The sequence below is a fragment of the Carassius carassius genome, chromosome 5, assembly GCF_963082965.1.
Source record: "Carassius carassius chromosome 5, fCarCar2.1, whole genome shotgun sequence".
Lineage (NCBI taxonomy): Eukaryota > Metazoa > Chordata > Actinopteri > Cypriniformes > Cyprinidae > Carassius > Carassius carassius.
This window is the reverse complement of record NC_081759.1, coordinates 7,648,164-7,668,408: the sequence shown is the minus strand read 5'-3', so window position 1 is coordinate 7,668,408 and position 20,245 is coordinate 7,648,164.

Genomic DNA, 20,245 nt, shown 5'->3' with positions numbered 1-20,245 from the left:
TATAATTAAGATGGTAATCTTACAATGTTTTCCAAAATAAACCTAAACATGCAAATAATTGTCTTCTTGCTCTAAAAAGTGACAATCAGATAGATATGGCTGTTAAATAAGTAAATCACTTTGTAGCTAATTACTGGTGACCAGTGTGAAGATGTTAATTTCACCATCTGTGAAACATCACTAACGTTAGTCTAATTCGTCTCTGCTATAGTAGCAATGTTCTTATAACACAAAATGAACCTACAATTCATACTTTACAAGTCAAATATGAAAAAAATCGACTTCTCAGTCATACCTTGAGAACATTATCCTGAAAATATTGTTAATTAATAGCGACACTGACAAAGTTTGCCTGGGAAAAACTAACCCACATGTTCTTTCTTTTACTGTCTATGGGTCTAACGAGTTAAGTAGTAGCGTTAGCAGCCATGTTCTTTCTCACAAAGGAAAACGATTGGGCCACTTTATCAAATACTTAAGTTGTCGTTTCAATAATCACACCATCTCAAAATCACGTACCACAAGGATTTAAATTAACATATTTCACTAGTAGAAATCATTCAAAATAACTTTATATCTACATAATTTTACTCACCGAACATAGTACACAAAGAAAAACTTCCTCTTGAAATGTAGTTCAGCAACCAAACAGACCAAAAGGACGAATTTTGTAATCCACCAATCAGTGCTTTTATTCTCTTGCTGCTAGGCAGAATTCATTCCATGGCCAATCACATTAAAGTTAGAACAGAGTGATGTTGAGTTTTTCTGAAGGATTACACATGATTTTGAGCTCATTTTGAAGGTAAATTAGTTAAATTAACTCATATTTTTAAGTGACAGGGCCAAAATGCAAAATTTTAAGTAATGTTTAGTCAACATTACTTGATTGTTTAAGTAAAGTCAACATTAGGGTTTACAGTGCAGCGTTGTTCCGGGACTGAACCCGCAACCCACAATCTGTTACTAAGTTCCAAACCCGGGATAGATCCCGGAATTAATCCCGGGACATTTTTGCATTCACACAGAAGGTTTTTTTTTTTTTTTTTTACCCTGTAAAGCCTGACATATGAACTAATAATCAAAAAATATATAATTTACATTAGTCTTTTCTTGCTCAGTGATAGCATGACATATTGAAAATATCAAGCTCATGGTTGGTAATGGGAAAAACTGGGGCCAAACTGAAAAAAAAAAAAAAACATTTTGGTGCAGATGCTGATATTTATTTGGCAAAAATTTATGAAATCATGATGCTTGTAATGTAAATGAATGAGATTTGGCTGATACTTAAATGAAATGATAGAAATACAGTATCAGTCGTCACTCTATATCTCCAATAATATGTCTTAAGTTGATATCTAAATTGTCTAAACATATAATGCAATGCAATACGATGCTGATTGAAAGATGAACAATCAAACGTTTCTCAAATTATCTGAGATGTTTTGGTGACTGGCTGGCGATTGGGAAGGTGACTAGGCTGCTGAATATAGTTATGGTTTATGGTGACAATCGCAGTTTTCACAATTTTAATAACTTCTTTGGATACGATGTTCAAAGTTTTATGGTTAGGAAACTTATCTAGCATTTTCTTTTTCATTTGAGCACAGCAAATTTACATTAACCTCGTCTTGCAGTGAGAGCTCTTACTGAGAAAAATAGTCAGCCACAATGTTCATCCCCATAATTATTAGAAACAGAGATCTGTTCTTACCAGCAGCCATGCTCATGCTGTATATTAATGTTTATTAGGAATTTTGTGTTATGTACTGTATAGCAGACTTCATCTAGTAATACAAGATGAATAATCTCAATGAAACTTATTAAGTATTCAATTCACATCCACTTTTCACAATACATATTGGCAGGGGCGTAGCACCAAATTTTGGGCCCTGGGTACAAACCATCTTGCTGGGCCCCCAATACCATAGTGATACCAATGGGTAAGGTATTGCATTTTTATCATAAAAACACTTAAAATGTAAACAAAATAGGCCACACTCTGATTAATATATTTTTGTTTTATTGTCGAAAGTACTACTTACTGAGATGACAAAAGGTCTAGCAGGTCCAAACCTGGACTAAATCAAATATACTGTAAAGCAGTTCTGAAAATGACCATACCAAATGAGAAAAACTTTGGTCTGAAACACAAACTAAATAATGTCAGTTTTTACTAAATGCCCATTGACGGGTCTTTGCATGCGCAAATTTGCTGATCAGGTCTTTAAAGTCCAGTTTTTTGGCCAACTGACTTTCTACAGAGAGTATGGCAAGGCTGTTCAGTCTATCCTGGGACATTGTTGATCTTAAATAGTTCTTTACAAGTTTAAGTTTACTGAAAGCACGTTCCCCTCCAGCAACAGTCACTGGTAGTGTACAAAAGATCCTCAAGCCAATGCAAACTTTTCCAAAAATGCATAATTAACATAAACTAAAATTATTCATGTTTTAGTTCACTGACTTCATATTCATTTATGTAGTTTTAATTAGAGAAATTGTTCATAGTACAGTACATTCATATGAAAATAAGCACCTTTACAATAAGAATTTTTGCAACCACCTTGTTTATAAAATAAGGCATTTGTAAGCCCAAAAACCGAGGTACAATCCATAAATTTTGTGTGGCCTCACATCCCTAGTTAACACTGAGTCTCAGTTCTGTTTGCTGCTGGTTATTAGATTATATATGATAGCATAGAAATCATATTATTTCGCCTTTAAATCATATTGTTTCACCAAGATCTGAATTTAGATCATAACCATAAAATCTGTAGCAAAAGCCTCAAGCTAAAGCTCTTCAATGTCAATATTCACATCTGTTTTCTTTCTACAGTATTAATTGTATAAAAATGCTTTCTAGCTGCATTTTGTATATGGCATTCAGCAGCTCCAGTGGTGAATGAGTATTTGGAAATGTGTCTGGAGTGGCAGTGTGTTGAGCTCCGTCTGCTTCTCACTCCCTGTTATTTACGTAAGGGATAATGTATAACGTTAGATTACATTATCCTCCGCTTCGTGTCGGGGTCCTGTTCAGCCTGTCGGGGTTGTTATTCGTTATAACGACCGCCTCTCTATACATTATCCCGCTTATTACATGACTACCCACAAAATAAATAAATAATTTGCCACGAATTATTGATTTAAAAGGAGTTTATTGATTTAAAAACGATTGTATTGCTTCCGCCAAAGAAAATAGTCCGTTCCGCGTCCATAGCAACGCGCTGTTTTTCATGGCAACGGTCTGTTATACTTCGCAGCGGTCTGTTATCAAGAAATAACAGACCGCCTTCTACATTGGAATTCAGCCAAGCCATGTAATAATCAGAAACATTTTTTGCTCGCTATGAAGGGTGTGATACTATAAAGTATTGGTATATTATTCATAAATGCAAACATAAATGTATGCTATTCTACCGGGAGTAGATATTTATGTTAAAACAATGTCAATGCTTGATGATGCATTTGGAGCTCATCTCTCTTTTCAAAAAAATTTGTGAGCAACTGCTTGCCCTCATTTGCCCTTCTCTCTTTATTCTGCTTCTCTTTTTTCGTTTTTGAGCCCCTGATTTTCCTTTCTTAAGGAGAGACATGACTCTTCACGGCTCACTCCAGCTCCTGTCTCATCAACTGATTCAATCACCGCGGGTCCGCAGCAGAAGCACCTGACCTGCGGGTCGTACCATTTGCATTGATTCGAGAGGGGTGTGGGGCCCTGCACAGCATGAAAATGATTTTTTTATACCAAACCAGCGCCTAACTACAAGTTTAGTTTTGCACAGGAACTTTTTTAGTTGTACATAAATGCTATACAAATGTTAGTGCATGTTTATGTATGTATAGAAAATTGACTTCTAAGGGCCCCCCCCCTGCCTCGGGCCCTGGGTACTCGGTACCCTTTACCCCCCCAGTCCGACGCCCCTGCATATTGGTCCAAAGCAGCTTTGAAGAAAAATACATATTTCAGTGATGACATTTAGCACTAATTAACAGAAATCTTTCATTAAATCAAGATTTGACTTTAATCTCCTTGGGCCCCATTGAGCAGTTACAGATGAATGTCAAAATAATAGTATATATCAACGGTATAGCTTGAACATACTGCAAGTCAAAAAAAAAAAAAAAAAAAAAAAAAAAAAAAACCTTAAAGAAATTTTTACTTGAATAAAACCAGTTAATTTAGGTGTTTTCAGTAAATTCAGTACATTACAAAAGCAGTAAATACAGCCTTTGTTTGTAGTGATTGCAATGGGCAATTAAATGTATACATTATAATTTATTTTTGTGCAGTAAGTGGTGGGAATGAATGCAAAATAAGTAAATAAAATGACATTGTTTTAAAAGCATTTATACAGAATACAAATCCATAAATGTGCTGAGAAAAGAGATCATGTGGAATACATAAAAAAAAAACCACCTGGGTTACTCTTTATTTTCAATATAATTTAAGTATAAAGGGTTAGGGTTTGGTTTATGGTTAGCTGCATGCAATTATGCGTAGTTTATTATAGTAAGGGCATGCAATGTGTAACAAGGAGACTGCAAAATAAAGTTTCACCAAAATTTTAATGTGAAACATTTTACCATATGATAATAAATTACAAAGAATACACAGGTAACACACTGAACAATTTTTTTTTTACTCTTAAAGACTGCAGTAGTAGTTTCTTGTAAAATGTACTTCAATAATATTCGAAACTGTCATTTTTACATAGTAGAGAAAAGGAACATTCTCAAAAAAATTATCTTCTCTATCTAAAACCATGTCTGTTTGTTTTGTCAATCAAAAAGGTCTCCAGCAGCCAAGATGACAATTACCAAGACACATCAAACCTAGTTCTTAAAGCTGTGTGGCTTGACTTCACATAAATTAGAGCCTTAATAAGATATCAACCAGAATGCATGAGCAGCCAACCTAAGACCCGTCTGTTCACACTCAGCAGAATCTGGAGCTCTTGAATGCCTAATGCTGCTTTTGTAGAAGGATTGCCAACCCAGCAGAGAGGCTTTTCCCACACCTCCAGAAGAAAATCAAATACATGTAGGTGAACAAAATATGCATGACATTAATACCAGAAGTGCCATGGTAACAACTTAAGTGCAGGCTTTCTATCCCATCCAAAAGCTTGCGAATGTATGCCACGGTGCCGTTCATCCTCCCAGGTGTTTTGGGGCTCCTTTATAATTTAGTTACTGCTGTAAAAACCTCTTATACAATAGACCCCCATGGACATGAACCAGGAGACTTTGACAGATGGAGAAAGACAGAATATCTCTCAGTTGGCCCTCTATTGGAGTCATCCTCATCTAAATTGCACATAATTGTCAGTTTTAAGTGCTTGATGCTGGCTGGATGCTCAAGTTCGAGTTCCATGCCAAAGTAAAAGGGGTTTGGGATATAAAACACTTGTTAGCTTTCATGTTTGCTCATTGTTACCTGTCACTATGGTGCTAGACGCCTTTTACCTTCCATCTCCAGGAATTGTTGAAGCTACTCAAATTTAAGCATTATATTAAAGGTGCAATATGTAATCTTGTAAGCTAGCAGTACTACAATCCACTTTTGCCCCAGTAAATTCCGTCAGATACTTAGCGTAATCAACACAGGTGGACCACAATCTAGTAATCAATCCCACAGTATAAATATCGCAGAATTACCTCTATCCATTGACGGTTAATCAGCATTCGATTTGCTCTGTGTGTCATCCTATTACTGACCCAATCTTCCTTCCAACGAAGAGATCTGTCACTTTTTCCGGAACCACGATCACTCCTACCTCGCCAAACACGGCCGCCGAACACCATTAAGCGTTATCGCGACAGCTGCTCTTCTCGCAAAGCCACACGTTGTGGCCAATAGACCGTGCAAAGCCCCGAGCCCGAGCCCGAGTTCGCCTGCTCCTGCTCAAGACCTGCTCTCCTCGAGCGCTGGATCGCAGCAGCAGCAGGCATTCAACCAGCCTGGGGCGCACCCCAGTTCTCACCGCAGCAAGTCTCTCTCGCTTCCTGTCGCAGCTCAGCCCTTTCACCGCGGCTTTTCCGGCCGCAGCGGCCTCCCCTAGCGGCGCAGACCGCCTGTCGTAAATCAATACATTCTTCAGGTGAAGACGCTAACGCAGGTTTCACGGCTAAAGTTGTTAAACGATGTCACAACGTAATTCTGTCGGATGACGATGCCATTTAACCACGAAGCCAAGGCATTTTTTCAAGGCAAGCCATCCACACTGAAATGTCTGAAGACGTTACATTTGCCTTACCGTGCATGTTTAAACCTCACTGAGATGATACAGACATAAGTTGCATGCAATTATTCTGGCAGGATCTATTTATTTAGGTAAGGCAAATTCATTTATATAGCACATTTCGTACACCATGGTAATTCAAAGTGCTTTACATAAAGCAAAAGTAAAATAATTATGAAAGAAAATAATAATAAGTACATAAAACAAGCAATTTTTAAACTTTTAAAATGATTTTAAAAAATTTAATTATTTAAAATGAATTTAAAAACCTTTAGAAAAGAAAATGATTTTGCCAAAAAAAAAAAAAGTGCAATCAAAAATAAATAAATAAATAAATACCTCCGCTACCCCCACATCTTTTCCCCCCGCCTGGCGAGGCTTACCCGTTCGATGTTAGGCGTCCTTAATCTGGCGGCTGTCCTCTTGTCCATTTGCTTTTTGGGGGGTACTCTAGGTTCGGGCCATTCCCGAGCTTGGAGCCCTTCCCCGGACAGCACGCCGAATACGCATACCATACCTCAGCTAATTATATGTAAGCGTGAACTCGTGAAATTATGTTCTCGTTAACAAGGTTCGGGAGGAGCGCGTCAGATACTTAGCCTAATCAACACAGGTGGACCACAATCTAGTAAATCAATCCCACAGTATAAATATCGCTTACCTCTATCCATTGACGGTTAATCAGCATCCCTCCACCATCCCATCTCCTCACTTCAAATTCACTTTATAATTAGATAGGGAAGGGGGGGTACTCTAGGTTCGGGCCATTCCGAGGCATGCATTATAGTATATATTTATTAATTTTTTGTGCTTCAGTAATGAAAAAAAAAGAAAATATATAATATATATATATATATATATATATATATATATATATATATATATGACAAGTTTTCTTTCTTTCTACTCCTGCAGGCTTTATTTAAGCATAAGCACGTCTGCTCTGAAGAATGGCTATACGTGTTTATTTTTTTAATATTTAGCTCATTAATGATTAAAGAGAAGCGTGACAGTCACACACACAGAGACTGCTCTGCCAGCCCATTACTTAAAGTAACAAGAGTTCGGGAGCACAAGCCAAACAACAGTCCCAGTGCCAGCGGAAGTGCATTATTTTCTCTTGTTTTTTCCGTTGCCTTCCACTGAGAAGTGGTAAATGGGCTGAATACCCACAGCAACGAGAAGAGGACACAACACTCAAATCTTTGGCAAGAGTAACTGGCAGTGGCTCTATGCCTGAGGATGGCTGCCCGTTGCCTCTGGTTGTTGAGTTATAGGAGAATCACTGGACCGAAGGGCTGCAGCCACTCTGTCCAGTGCTCAGGGCTGCCAGGAAAATATTGACTTTCAGACCAGAATGAATACTGTAACGACTCAATGAGGGTTGTTTAAAATAAATGAGGGTTTTATAATTAACTTATGTTGCTTTTATAAGCTATTGTTATATTGCTGTTAAACTGTAATATATTTAACAGAGCTACATTTATTAAATTGAATGGTACCACTTTACATTAGGTGTCTTTAAATACCATGTACTTAAAAATAAAATAAAAATCAAAGTGTTCAAAACACTTCCACTGCTATTAAGGCTAGGCTGTTTGGTGGTCTAGTTAGGTTTAGGGTTTAATACTTTTATAATATTTGTAACTACATAAATTAATTCACAACATAATTAAAGGATGGTATTTTCAATATAAAAACGGTACTTATGTCAAGGTTCGATTCAAGCAGTCAGACGACGAATAAAGTCATTCATAGGCATCCAGAAGTGGGTGCTTGCAGTAGTGGAACACTAACGTCACAACAGGAAAGAGCTTGAAGAACCGCCTGCTTGTTTTAAATCAGCAATGGTTGACCGGCTGTAAATCAGAACTAGTGCTGTCAATCACTTAACTAATCGTTAATTAATATTAATTGTTAATCAAACTTAATGTTAACGATTAATAGACACACACACCCACACACACACACACACACACACACACAGTATATATTTTGAAAATATTTACACATATATATTTATATTCATATAATTGATATTACATATCAATATTTTAAATGCATAAACTAAAGATTTTTTTTTCTTAAATATATACATGCATGTGTGTGTATTTATATATACATAATAAATATACACAGTACTGACCCCAAACTTTTGACTCGTAGAGTATGAATTGTGCGAATTTACAGTATATCTTTATATGCCTATAGAAAAAGAAACTGCAAACATACTTCATGTAACAAATGCATAAATACTTCATGAGTGCAGTGGTCAGTCTGCACATGTGTGCACTCTGTCTCACTCAAACATACACAAACTCAGTCTCTGTCCTTCGTCACAGCACCAGACCCCACCTGAGCCTGCTGCATTTCATCATATGGCAAATGCATATTGTGAGCTGTATATAGATGTATGTGTAATCATATGGTGGATTATATATATATATATATATATATATATATATATATATATATATAGTGTTCAGCTTTTTAAGTAAATATTAGTGCTATCAAATGAGTAACCATGATTAATCACATACAAAATAAAAGTTTGTATAAAATATGTGCGTGTTCTGTGTATATTTATTATGTTTATATAAATACACTCATACAGTGTATATTTTGAAAATATTTACATGTATTTACATGCATATATTTATATTAATCTAATTTATATTACTTATATATATATATATATGTCACCGAGACGAACCCGTGATTCCCTCTGTTGGCCAGCGGAGGGGACCCTCACCTGAACACTGACACACACGCATCCATTCATTCACTTACACTGACGACACTACACTTCCCATAAGCCCCGTCCTTGGACTCTGATCACCTGCACAGGTGATCGTCATCAAAGACTGTGTATATAAGCTGGACTTCCACCATAGTTCAAACGCGAAGTCCTGATTTTCTGTGTCTGTCATTTCTGAGTGTTACTACCCGTGTTTGATTTCCTGTCACCAATCTTGTCTGTTATCTCTTACGTACCTTTGCTGCCTGCCTACCGACCCCTTGCTTGTTATTGGATTTTGATTCACTGTTCTGCCCACGCTGTTGATATTGCTGGTTCCGACCATTGCCTGTACGATTACGAGCCTTTATAATAAAGCCTGCATTATGGATCCCATGTCGAGTTCTGGTTCATTACAGAAGACTTTGCCACAACGAGATCCAGCGGCTTTTGAAGGTCTTCAGACCGCCATGGCGGCCCAAACCAGTCAGATAGCGGCCAATCAGTTCCAGCTGAATCGTCTAACCACGATCACGGAGGAGCTCGTCAAGGCCGTTCAGAATCTCCATACAGCTCCCACAGTCCCACCAACGCCGGAGGCATCCGCCATTGCCCACGCGGCCGGATCGCCATCTCAGGCCAATCCCCGTCTTGCTTTCCCGGATAAATACAATGGTGACGCCAGCAAGTGTAAGGGATTTCTATTGCAATAATCTCTGTTTGTGGAACAACAACCCTCACTGTACATTACGGATACTGGGAAGATCGCCTTTGTTTGTTCTCTATTGACTGAGAAAGCACTAGAATGGATTACGCCGTGTGGGGACCCGATGGATCCACATTTACTTCCTTTCAGGATTTCCTGCAGCAATTCCGGGCAGTATTCGATCATCCTAAGGAGGGAAAGGGAGCTGGAGATCGCTTATTGGAGTTGTCACAAGGCAGGCTCTACGATTTCGCACTCTGGCTGCACAAACTAACTGGGTGAGCGACACATTAAAGGTACTCTTCCGCAAAGGACTGAATTATGAGCTACAAACGGAACTAGCATGTAGAGACGAGGGCAGAGATCTCAACAGCTTCATCGAGCTGACCATATCCATTGATAATCTGCAACGTGCCCGGCGATCCAATTCCCGTCACACTGCGCACCCAGCATTCTTGCCTTCTCAGGAATCTACTGAACCCATGCAGGTCAACACTTACCACCTATCTACGGAGGAGAGAGATCGACGCATTTCCAATAGGTTATGCGTGTATTGTGGACTACCCGGCCATCAACGCCATAACTGTTCCACTCGTACATCTACCTTCTCTCAGCGCTTGGTGAGTACTCCCCTCACTTCCATGTGTGATACCCAGAGTGTAAGCATTCCTGTTGAGTTTTGGATTAACGACAGACAAGTTATCACCTCTGCCTTACTCGATTCCGGGGCTGCTGGAAATTTTATCTCTGAAGAATTCACAAAGAGGTATAACGTTCAACTTATCCCATGCTCTTCCTCTCTCTCAGTGGAGACAATAGATGGTCGACCACTGGGCTCTGGATCCATCACTCATCTCACCCGCAAGGTCGTAATGGCGGCTGGTTTATTGCATAAGGAGAGGATCCAATTCTACATCCTCCCCACATCTCACACACCCGTGATTCTTGGATTACCCTGGCTACGTCTGCATAACCCCCAAATCTCATGGAGAGAGGGTCAAGTGGTGAGATGGAGCAACTACTGTCAACAGAACTGTCTTTCCCTGGTCAAACCTATTCCTATCTGTTCCGTGTCATTTACCTCAGTTCAAGAGTCCATTCCCGATCTGCCAGAGAAATACGCAGAAATTCTGGAGGCCTTCAGTAAGAAACAGGCCAACACCTTACCTCCTCACCGCAAGTATGACTGTGCAATCGATCTTCTGCCAGGGCATTCTCCTCCAAAGGGTCGCATCTTCCCATTGTCTCAACCCGAGTCCGACGCTATGAAGGATTATATCAAGGAGTAGCTCCAAAAAGGATTCATCAGACCATCCACATCCCCTGCTTCATCCGGATTCTTCTTCGTAAAAAAGAAGGATGGTGGTCTCCGTCCCTGCATTGATTATCATGGGCTAAACGAAATGACAGTCAAATTCAGATACCCAATCCCGTTGGTTCCTTCAGCCCTCGAACAACTTTGCACCGCCGAATACTACACCAAACTGGACCTGAGGTGCGCCTACAACCTCATCCGCATTAGGGAGAGAGACGAATGGAAGACCGCCTTCTCCACCACCACTGGACACTATGAGTATCTTGTGATGCCGTTCGGACTAGCCAATAGTCCATCTGTGTTTCAATCATTTATTAATGAGGTTTTCAGAGACATGCTGAATATATCTGTGATCGTGTACATTGATGATATCCTGATCTACTCTAACACCCTCCCTGAACACATACAACACGTTCGAGCAGTTCTCCAACATCTCATCCAATACCAGTTATACGCCAAGGCTGAGAAGTGCGAGTTCCACACAACTTCCACCACTTTCCTAGGATACATAATCAGTCCCGGAGGGGTAGCCATGGACGAAAAGAAGGTTAACGCCGTGCTCAACTGGCCTGAACCCACAACCCTTAAGGAATTGCAACGATTTCTGGGATTCGCAAACTTCTACAGGAGATTCATTAGGAATTTCAGTACTGTTGTCGCTCCGCTTACCTCACTAGTCAAGAAGGGGACTCATCGACTACAACGGTCAGAATCCACTCACAAGGCATTCCAAACCCTGAAACAACGGTTTAGCAATGCGCCCATCCTCTGTCACCCTGACCCCACATTACCTTTCATAGTCGAGGTAGACGCATCCAACAGAGGCATTGGTGCTATCCTGTCACAACGCCCAGATCCTGCCGCTAAACTCCATCCCTGTGCCTTCTATTCCAGGAAACTCAACTCGGCAGAACGCAACTACAGTGTCGGAGATCGGGAACTCCTTGCCATGAAGGCAGCTTTTGAGGAGTGGAGGCACTGGCTAGAGGGAGCCACACATCCGTTCACTGTACTAACAGATCACAAGAACCTGGAGTACTTACGCACCGCCAAACACCTTAATCCCCGTCAAGCTAGATGGTCCTTGTTCTTCACACGATTTGACTTCTCGGTAACCTATCGACCCAGCTCCAAGAACACTAAAGCAGATGCCCTATCACGTCAATTCGAGGAGGAGAACATTCCATCTGTTACAGAAACCATACTACTGTTCCATGTGGTGGTTGCTCCCATTCAATGGGATATCATGACTCTACTCCAACAACACAGGGAGCAGAACGAAAACCCAGTAGCCTGTCCAGCCGATAGAATCTTAGTTCCTGAGAATCTTCGTGACCAGGTCATCAGTCAAGTCCACTGCCATCCATCATCCAGTCACCCAGGTATCACTGCCACCATCAATCAGTTGGAGAACCGCTTCTGGTGGGAATCTCTTCACAAGGACACAACAAATTACATTCAGCAATGCAATAACTGTAATGTGGATAAGGCATCCAAACAATCTCCCGCCGGTCTCCTACAACCATTACCTATTCCTCAACGACCCTGGTCACACATTGCCATTGACTTTGTTACGGATCTTCCCAGTTCACAGGGTTACACCACCATACTCACCATCGTAGACCGGTTCTCCAAGGCTTGCAGATTCATCCCATTACCCAAACTACCTACCGCTCTCCAGACAGCAGAACACCTGTGCAACTGGGTCTTCAGATTATACGGCCTACCCGAGGACATTGTGCCAGACCGAGGACCACAATTCACCTCTCAATTATGGTCAGCCTTCTTCAAAGCCCTGAACATTAATGTCAGCCTCACCTCTGGGTATCACCCTCAAGCAAACGGACAGGTTGAAAGGCTCAACCAAGAGCTAAACCGCTTCCTCAGAGCCTATTGTAACCAGAATCAGGACGACTGGGCGCGATATCTACTATGGACCGAATATGCACAGAAATCCCTTATTAAGCCATCTACGGGTCTGACCCCGTTTAAATGTGTGCTGGGATTCCAACCACCAATGTTCCCATGGTCAGGAGATCCAACGGATGTACCGGCGGTAAACGACTGGATGGCACGCAGTGAGGTGGTGTGGAATCGGGCTCACGTTCATCTGCAACACGCTGTGAGTAGGCAAAAGGAGCAAGCGGATCACAGAAGGCGCCCAGGTCACAATTACCAGCCCGGCCAGTGGGTGTGGCTATCAACACGGGATCTCCGGCTCCCGTGCTGCAAGTTGAGTCCAAGCTACGTGGGTCCATTCCAAATCACTAAACAGATAACTCCAGTTTCATTCCGGTTGGCACTGCCTAACACATATCGTATTTCTCCTACCTTTCATGTATCCCTGCTCAAGCCCGCTGCTGGTCCCAGAGACGAGGGAGAGGGGAGGTCCCATGCACAGGCCCCTCAACCCATCATCATAGAGGGCTAGGAGGCTTACCAAGTCCAGGAATTGCTCGATTCCAGACGTCAGGGTAGAATTCTACAGTATCTGGTCGACTGGGAGGGGTACGGTCCAGAGGAACGCTCGTGGGTAAACTCGGAGGACATCCTAGACCCCAATCTTGTCAATGAATTTCATCGTTTACATCCTGGAAAACCGGCCCCTCGACCCCGTGGTAGACCCCGACGTCGTGTGCCTCCTCACGCCAGGAGTCGCTCGCAGGGGGGGGGCTCTGTCACGGAGACGAACCCCGTGATTCCCTCTGTTGGCCAGCGGAGGGCACCCTTACCTGAATACTGACACACACGCATCCATTCATTCACTTACACTGACGACACTACACTTCCCATAAGCCCCGTCCTTGGACTCTGATCACCTGCACAGGTGATCGTCATCAAAGACTGTGTATATACGAATGCGAAGTCCTGATTTGCTGTGTCTGTCATTTCTGAGCGTTACTACCCGTGTTTGATTTCCTGTCAGCGATCTTGTCTGTTAACTCCTACGTACCTTTGCTGCTTGCCTACGGACGCCTTGCTTGTTATTGGATTTTGATTCTCTGTTCTGCCCACGCTGTTGATATTGCCGGTTCCGACCATTGCCTGTACGACTACGAGCCTTTATAATAAAGCCTGCGTTATGGATCCCATGTCGAGTTCTGGTTTATTACAATATATATATACATATATATAAGCATAATTATTAGGGCATATCATTATAATCATTAGGACTGGTAAGCGATTGCAATTGTTAATCTAATTAATTACATGAGGTGTTGATTAATTAATCTAATTAATCGCACATCAGATTTTGAGAAATTGCTCTGAAAATATAATTTAAAGTCATTGTTGTGCAAAGCATTAAACAGAGATTACAAAAAGTAGGTTCAGCAAGAAATATTTAGTTTGATAACATTTATTACATACACTCTTTTGGACCATGTGAGTAAATAATGACAGAATTGTCAATTTTGGTTGGGTGAACTATAACTTTAATTATTTATTTTCTTAATTTTATTATTATTACAATGAAAATATGAAATTATTTCTTTAATGAAATGATGCTCTAAATAATAAACTAAAACTGCCAGTAGGTGGTGGAAATGTCTTAATAATTAAGTCATCGAGTCATTTATTCATTAATTTGATTCGTTCAAATGGCTGATTTATGAATGGTTCATTGAATCATTAGGCTTGTTCGACTTTAAGCGGATCATCACCATCCGACCGATCGGGTGTGTAACATCAAAGAGCCGCAAGAGCTTTAGAGAGCATACGGCTTCTTGTGCTTTGAAACGCTCTCGCGGTACTTTGATGTCACCCAGTTCATTTAAAGCGTGGATTAAGAAATGAAATACCGCTGTGGGTTGCTCGGGGATGAACAGTTCTGATTTGTCTTTATATTGTTGTTGGGAAAATTGAGCAAAACAGACAACACAATAAATAACACAATATTAACTTCTTTATGAACTGTTGTATAAGATGAGTATGACATTTGCTCCATCACGCAGTAAGTTGTTGTTGCTCTGCCTCACATTACTGTTGTATAAAATGAGTGTAACATTTGCTCCATCACGCAGTAAGTTGTTGTTCCTCTGCCTCATATTAGTCATCAATCGACTGTATGAAATGGCTGATGATCCACATAGGTCTGGGGTGGGGCAAGTGCATTAAATGCGTTAATAATTTTAATGCGTTATTTTTCTCCATAATTAATCTAATTAATGCATTAAATTTCCAGCCCTAATATATATATATATATATATATATATATATATATATATATATATATATATGAAATATATACATGTCTATGTGTGTATTTATATACATAATAAATATACACAGCACACATACATATACTCTGTAAAAACATTTATTTTGGGATGTGATTAATCCTGACTAATAAATATGTAATAAAGCACCAATAAATCTGTAAAACATTTTGATGAGTAATTTAAAATCACATTTAATTGAAACAAAGGATAGATAGATACATAGAAAGACAGACAGACAGACAGATAAAATATGCATTGTAATAAATTATAACTACTTATTTTAGAACAAATTATTGCTACATCTGGCTGACTTTGTGTAAAATGGCTGCTGCAAGAATTCCATCACCCCATGCAAGAGCAAACTACTGCTCTCTATCTTAGCACAGACCTTTGAATGAGTTAAGAACTTCTTAGACACTGACTCAAAATGTGTTATTAAAAAGCCATAATCTGCTTCTCTGAGCTTTTTTGCTTTGCCTACTGAGAGCACAATTAAATTGCCCAATGAATACATTTTGTGCATACAAAAGATATGTGAATGTGTTATTTGCATTGTGTAATGTTACATGTAATCGCCAGTTATTGTTTATGTCCCACACTTATTTTTTTGCAAAGCACCATGGGATATAACAATTAATACGTAAAGGGTGGCAAATGTTTAATTATTAGTCATTTTGTAACTTAAGCAATAGAGACTGACTTAATTTAGCAAAAGTCTTCACAGAAACTTATGTTGAAGAAACAGTTTGAAACTATTTTTTGGGCATGTCTGTCCTGCTGTTGTTTTTGTTTGGCAATTCTGAATCCTATGGAGCCCCTAACGGGATATGGTAATGGGAAAAATTTGAGATGGTAGGAAAAATTACATTTCAGTGCTTTTATTTTATCAAGTTTTGAGTTCTGCTGAGAAATATTCGCTCACAAATTGTTTGGATTCTCTGCGAGTGAACGCAGAGTTTCTCAGAGAACACTAAAGTTTTGTGACCGAACACAAAAAGCTTCTTTGAGAAATAAAAACAGCAGGACTTGCTCTGAACTGGGTTTCTTTACCACTGAGCAGGGAATGGGAAACTGAAAACCATGAAACCAGGACCGAAGCTGTTACAGCTGATGAAAATAAATAAATAAATGGACTGACTGGCCAGATATATATATATATATATATATATATATATATATATATATATATATATATATATATATATATATACAGTACAGACCAAAAGTTTGGAAACATTACTATTTTTAATGTTTTTGAAATAAGTTTCTTCTGCTCATCAAGCCTGCATTTATTTGATCAAAAATACAGAAAAAACAGTAATATTGTGAAATATTATTACAACTTAAAATAATAGTTTTCTATTTGAATATACTTTAAAAAAATAATGTATTCCTGTGATGCAAAGCTGAATTTTCAGCATCATTACTCCAGCCTTCAGTGTCACATGTAACATCCAGTCTACCACATGATCATTTAGAAATCATTCTAATATTCTGATTTATTATGAGTGTTGGAAACAGTTCTGCTGTCTAATATATTTGATGAATAAAAGGTTAAAAAATTCTAATAATATATATTCTAATAATATATTTTCTTTACTATCACGTTTTATCAATTTAACACATCCTTGCTGAATAAAAGTATTGATTTTATTTAAAAAAAAGAAAGAAAAAAAATTACTGACCCCAAATTACTGACCAGTAGTGTATATTGTTATTACAAAATATTTATATTTTAAAAACATAGCTTCTTTTTTTTTTTAATTCATCAAAGTATCCTAAAAAAGTATCACATGTTCTGAAAAAATATTAAGTAGCAGAACTGTTTCCAACTTTGATAATGAATCATCATATTAGAATAATTTCTAAAGGATCATGTGATAATGATCCTAAAAATTCAGCTTTGCATCACAGAAATAAATGATAATTTAAAGTATAATAAATTTAAAAACAATTATTTTAAATTGTAATAATATATCACAATATTACATTTGTTCTGTATTTTTGATCAAATAAATGCAGGCTTGATGAGAAGAAGAAACTTCTTTCAAAAACATTAAAAATAGTAATGATTCCAAACTTTTGGTCTGTACTGTATATATGCATAATGTGATATTGCTAACAGTTTATTCTCTGCAAATATTTTTATTATACTCTGTTTAATTGATTTGACAGAATATGATTATTCTTTTTTTATTTATTATTATTATTATTATTTTATTTTTTTATGTATGTATTAATTTTTTTTGCAGTATGTCAGTATCATATGAATGATCTACCTCATTAATCTAAAATAATTACTGCAGGGTTTACGGCTAGATTCTGTCCTGGTTTGCTGATGGCAATTGCCCACTTAACTACTATTGACAGCATCTAATTGGTATTGTGGTGAAACTCTGAACTGAAATATAAAAACTTTTTCAAAAGACCCAACATATAACAGCATGTAGTATAATACAGCTGGTATAATTCAGAGGTAACTTGATTCCTTTTACATTCTCCGGGGAAACATTTTGATGCAACACATATCACAGACACAGAGTTTGTTGCATCATAAAGGGTAATGAGCATCTGCCAACCCTCAAGTGCTCTGCACACATACTGTGGGAGTATTAAATAAAAGAACAATCTTAAGGACAAGGCAGTTACGTGCACATTGATTACCAGTCCCCATTTCAAGATAGGGACAATTTTGTTCTTTAATCTGTTCTCATGTAATAACAGCTCGCTCCATCTTGGAGGAATTCTCCAAGAGTGAAATGACTTGAGTGCCTGTGAAAGTCTCCAAAATTGTCTTTTTCCTCAGGGCTCTGAGATTGGGTCACCCCAGTGCCTCTAAAGACATGTTCATTGCTCTCTTACACACCTCAACCTCTAAAATAACATGCCTGTGAATGTTATAGTTCAGGAAGAGCAATTGCTTGTAATAAAGGTACACAAAAACTGTAGGTAGAAAGAAATAAGATTTTTATGGCTATTTGCTTGTGTGTATTAAATGTAGCTATCTTTTAAAATCACTGTAATTACTGCAATTATGTGCAATGCTGGTGCTGAGATTGTATTTTATAATTTGCTTTTTCTTTTGCAGAGTATTTATGGATCTGTTGTCAGGATTTTCCTAATGAGTTTCTTCATGAACTCTTCATTAAAGGAACAGTTCATCCAAAAATGAAACATTCTGAAAATAGCATCCCATCACTTGCTCAGTAATCAGTAATCCAACTAATGAACATCTCGATATAATTGCAATCTTAAAAATGTGTAGTTTTAAGGTAAATTTGACTTCAATGATTAGAACATGTCTTTATCTCAAGGTTTGATCACTAAAGACAGTAAAACACCTTTTATAAATTTTCACACAAATATAGGGATAGGGCAGATACTTGATGATAAAAGACATATTTCTGCACAGTTCCTTGCACAATAATATGTAATGAGACCAAAACACTTTTATAATAGTGTATCATTTGTAAACTGATACATTTTGATGTTTACAATACATAACATGTTTTTTTTTTGTTTGTTTGTTTTTTTCTGAGGTAGTAAATGTGCTTGATAGTGCACCCGGCACAAGATTTCACTTGTGAGGTGGAGCACCCGTGTAAAAGTCCCAAGAAATACCCGTCCAGATAAAAGACCTCAAAGACTCGGAGAAGCAAGATACAATTGGAAGGTTTTTTTTGTTTTGTTGGGTTTTTTTTGTCTCATGTTTGTTTTGTTAATATTATCATTTAGGTTTAGTGTAGGTACTACATTATTTTCAGATGCAGTAGAGTAGAGCATTAACCTTTTAGTACCACTCACCGGATGTTTCATTTCTGAAGTGCCGCGATACAGTACAACAATCAACATAAAGCATTGCCTGGTTCACAATCATCAGGTTTGAATATTTATTTAAATGGTGAAAATGTCTATACTATTTTGAATCATGAATAATGTGCTTTTAGTACCATAATATTCCACTTGAAAATGCTACAAAACATGCAAGAATACATAATATCATTTAGCAAAAATGTTGCCAAAGGCATGTTCAGTGACCCTGGGTTTGGCAAATAAACAATAACATATTCCCAATCTGTCTCTATATTGTGACCCTAGTCTCTCTAAAACAAAGAAATCACTTAGTGCTGTATTTAGGCTAATGGCCAGACACATTCAGCTTGGTGAATTAGGAGATAGACACTCTCACAGGCTCTTTCTTAGTCTCTCAGGTGGTGTTGGAGCTGCTATATTTGGACGTCCCCACTTCAGTTGACCTCATTCAGTGTAGAGGCTCTTGAAGCCAGTGCAACTGGGATGTCCTTTCCTGGCCCGCACTCAGCCACCACCATCATCATCATCCCCTCTTCCAAAGCAGAACATGATGAACTCTGCTGTCTGTTAACTCCCAAACTGATGAAAATAAATATTTAGTGGCTCATCATTTACACTGGTATCAAACAACACACAAGGTCATCAGGAGAAATGAAGTGCAATAAGTGATTTGGGTGATTTTGGGAAACAAGGGCATGCAAATGGATGCATTGTGTATCACTTCCAGTAGCAAAATGAATAAAATGCGATAGCTGTAAATGAGCACTGTGATATCAGAAGGGGGCTTTATGAGGTTGTAAACAGAGCCCTGGTGTTTTTTTGTTTATTTTTATTTTATTTTTTTACCACCACACAGACTGACTGCTTATTCATTTTGGCCTTCAGCAGCAGGTGTGCCAATGAAGGAACTGGCACTTACCACAGCTGCACATGCCAGGAAGGTCTCAAAGGTAAATTACATTACAAAGTAAGCTATTAAATCAACTGTTGGATTTGCTCTCGCCAAAGCTGTACAGAGAAATAAATGTTTCTGCCTGGCATGCGATTTATTTTTTCCCCATATCTTTTATTCAATACAGAGAGGAAAACAAATTAAAATAGTGTTCATACAAAAAAAGTGAGTTCTTGCCGGTTCAGTATTTGCTGGTATAATGGCAAGATGTTTCGAGTGGTTGCCACGGCATTGTTGTCCTTGGAAAAATAAGTGTC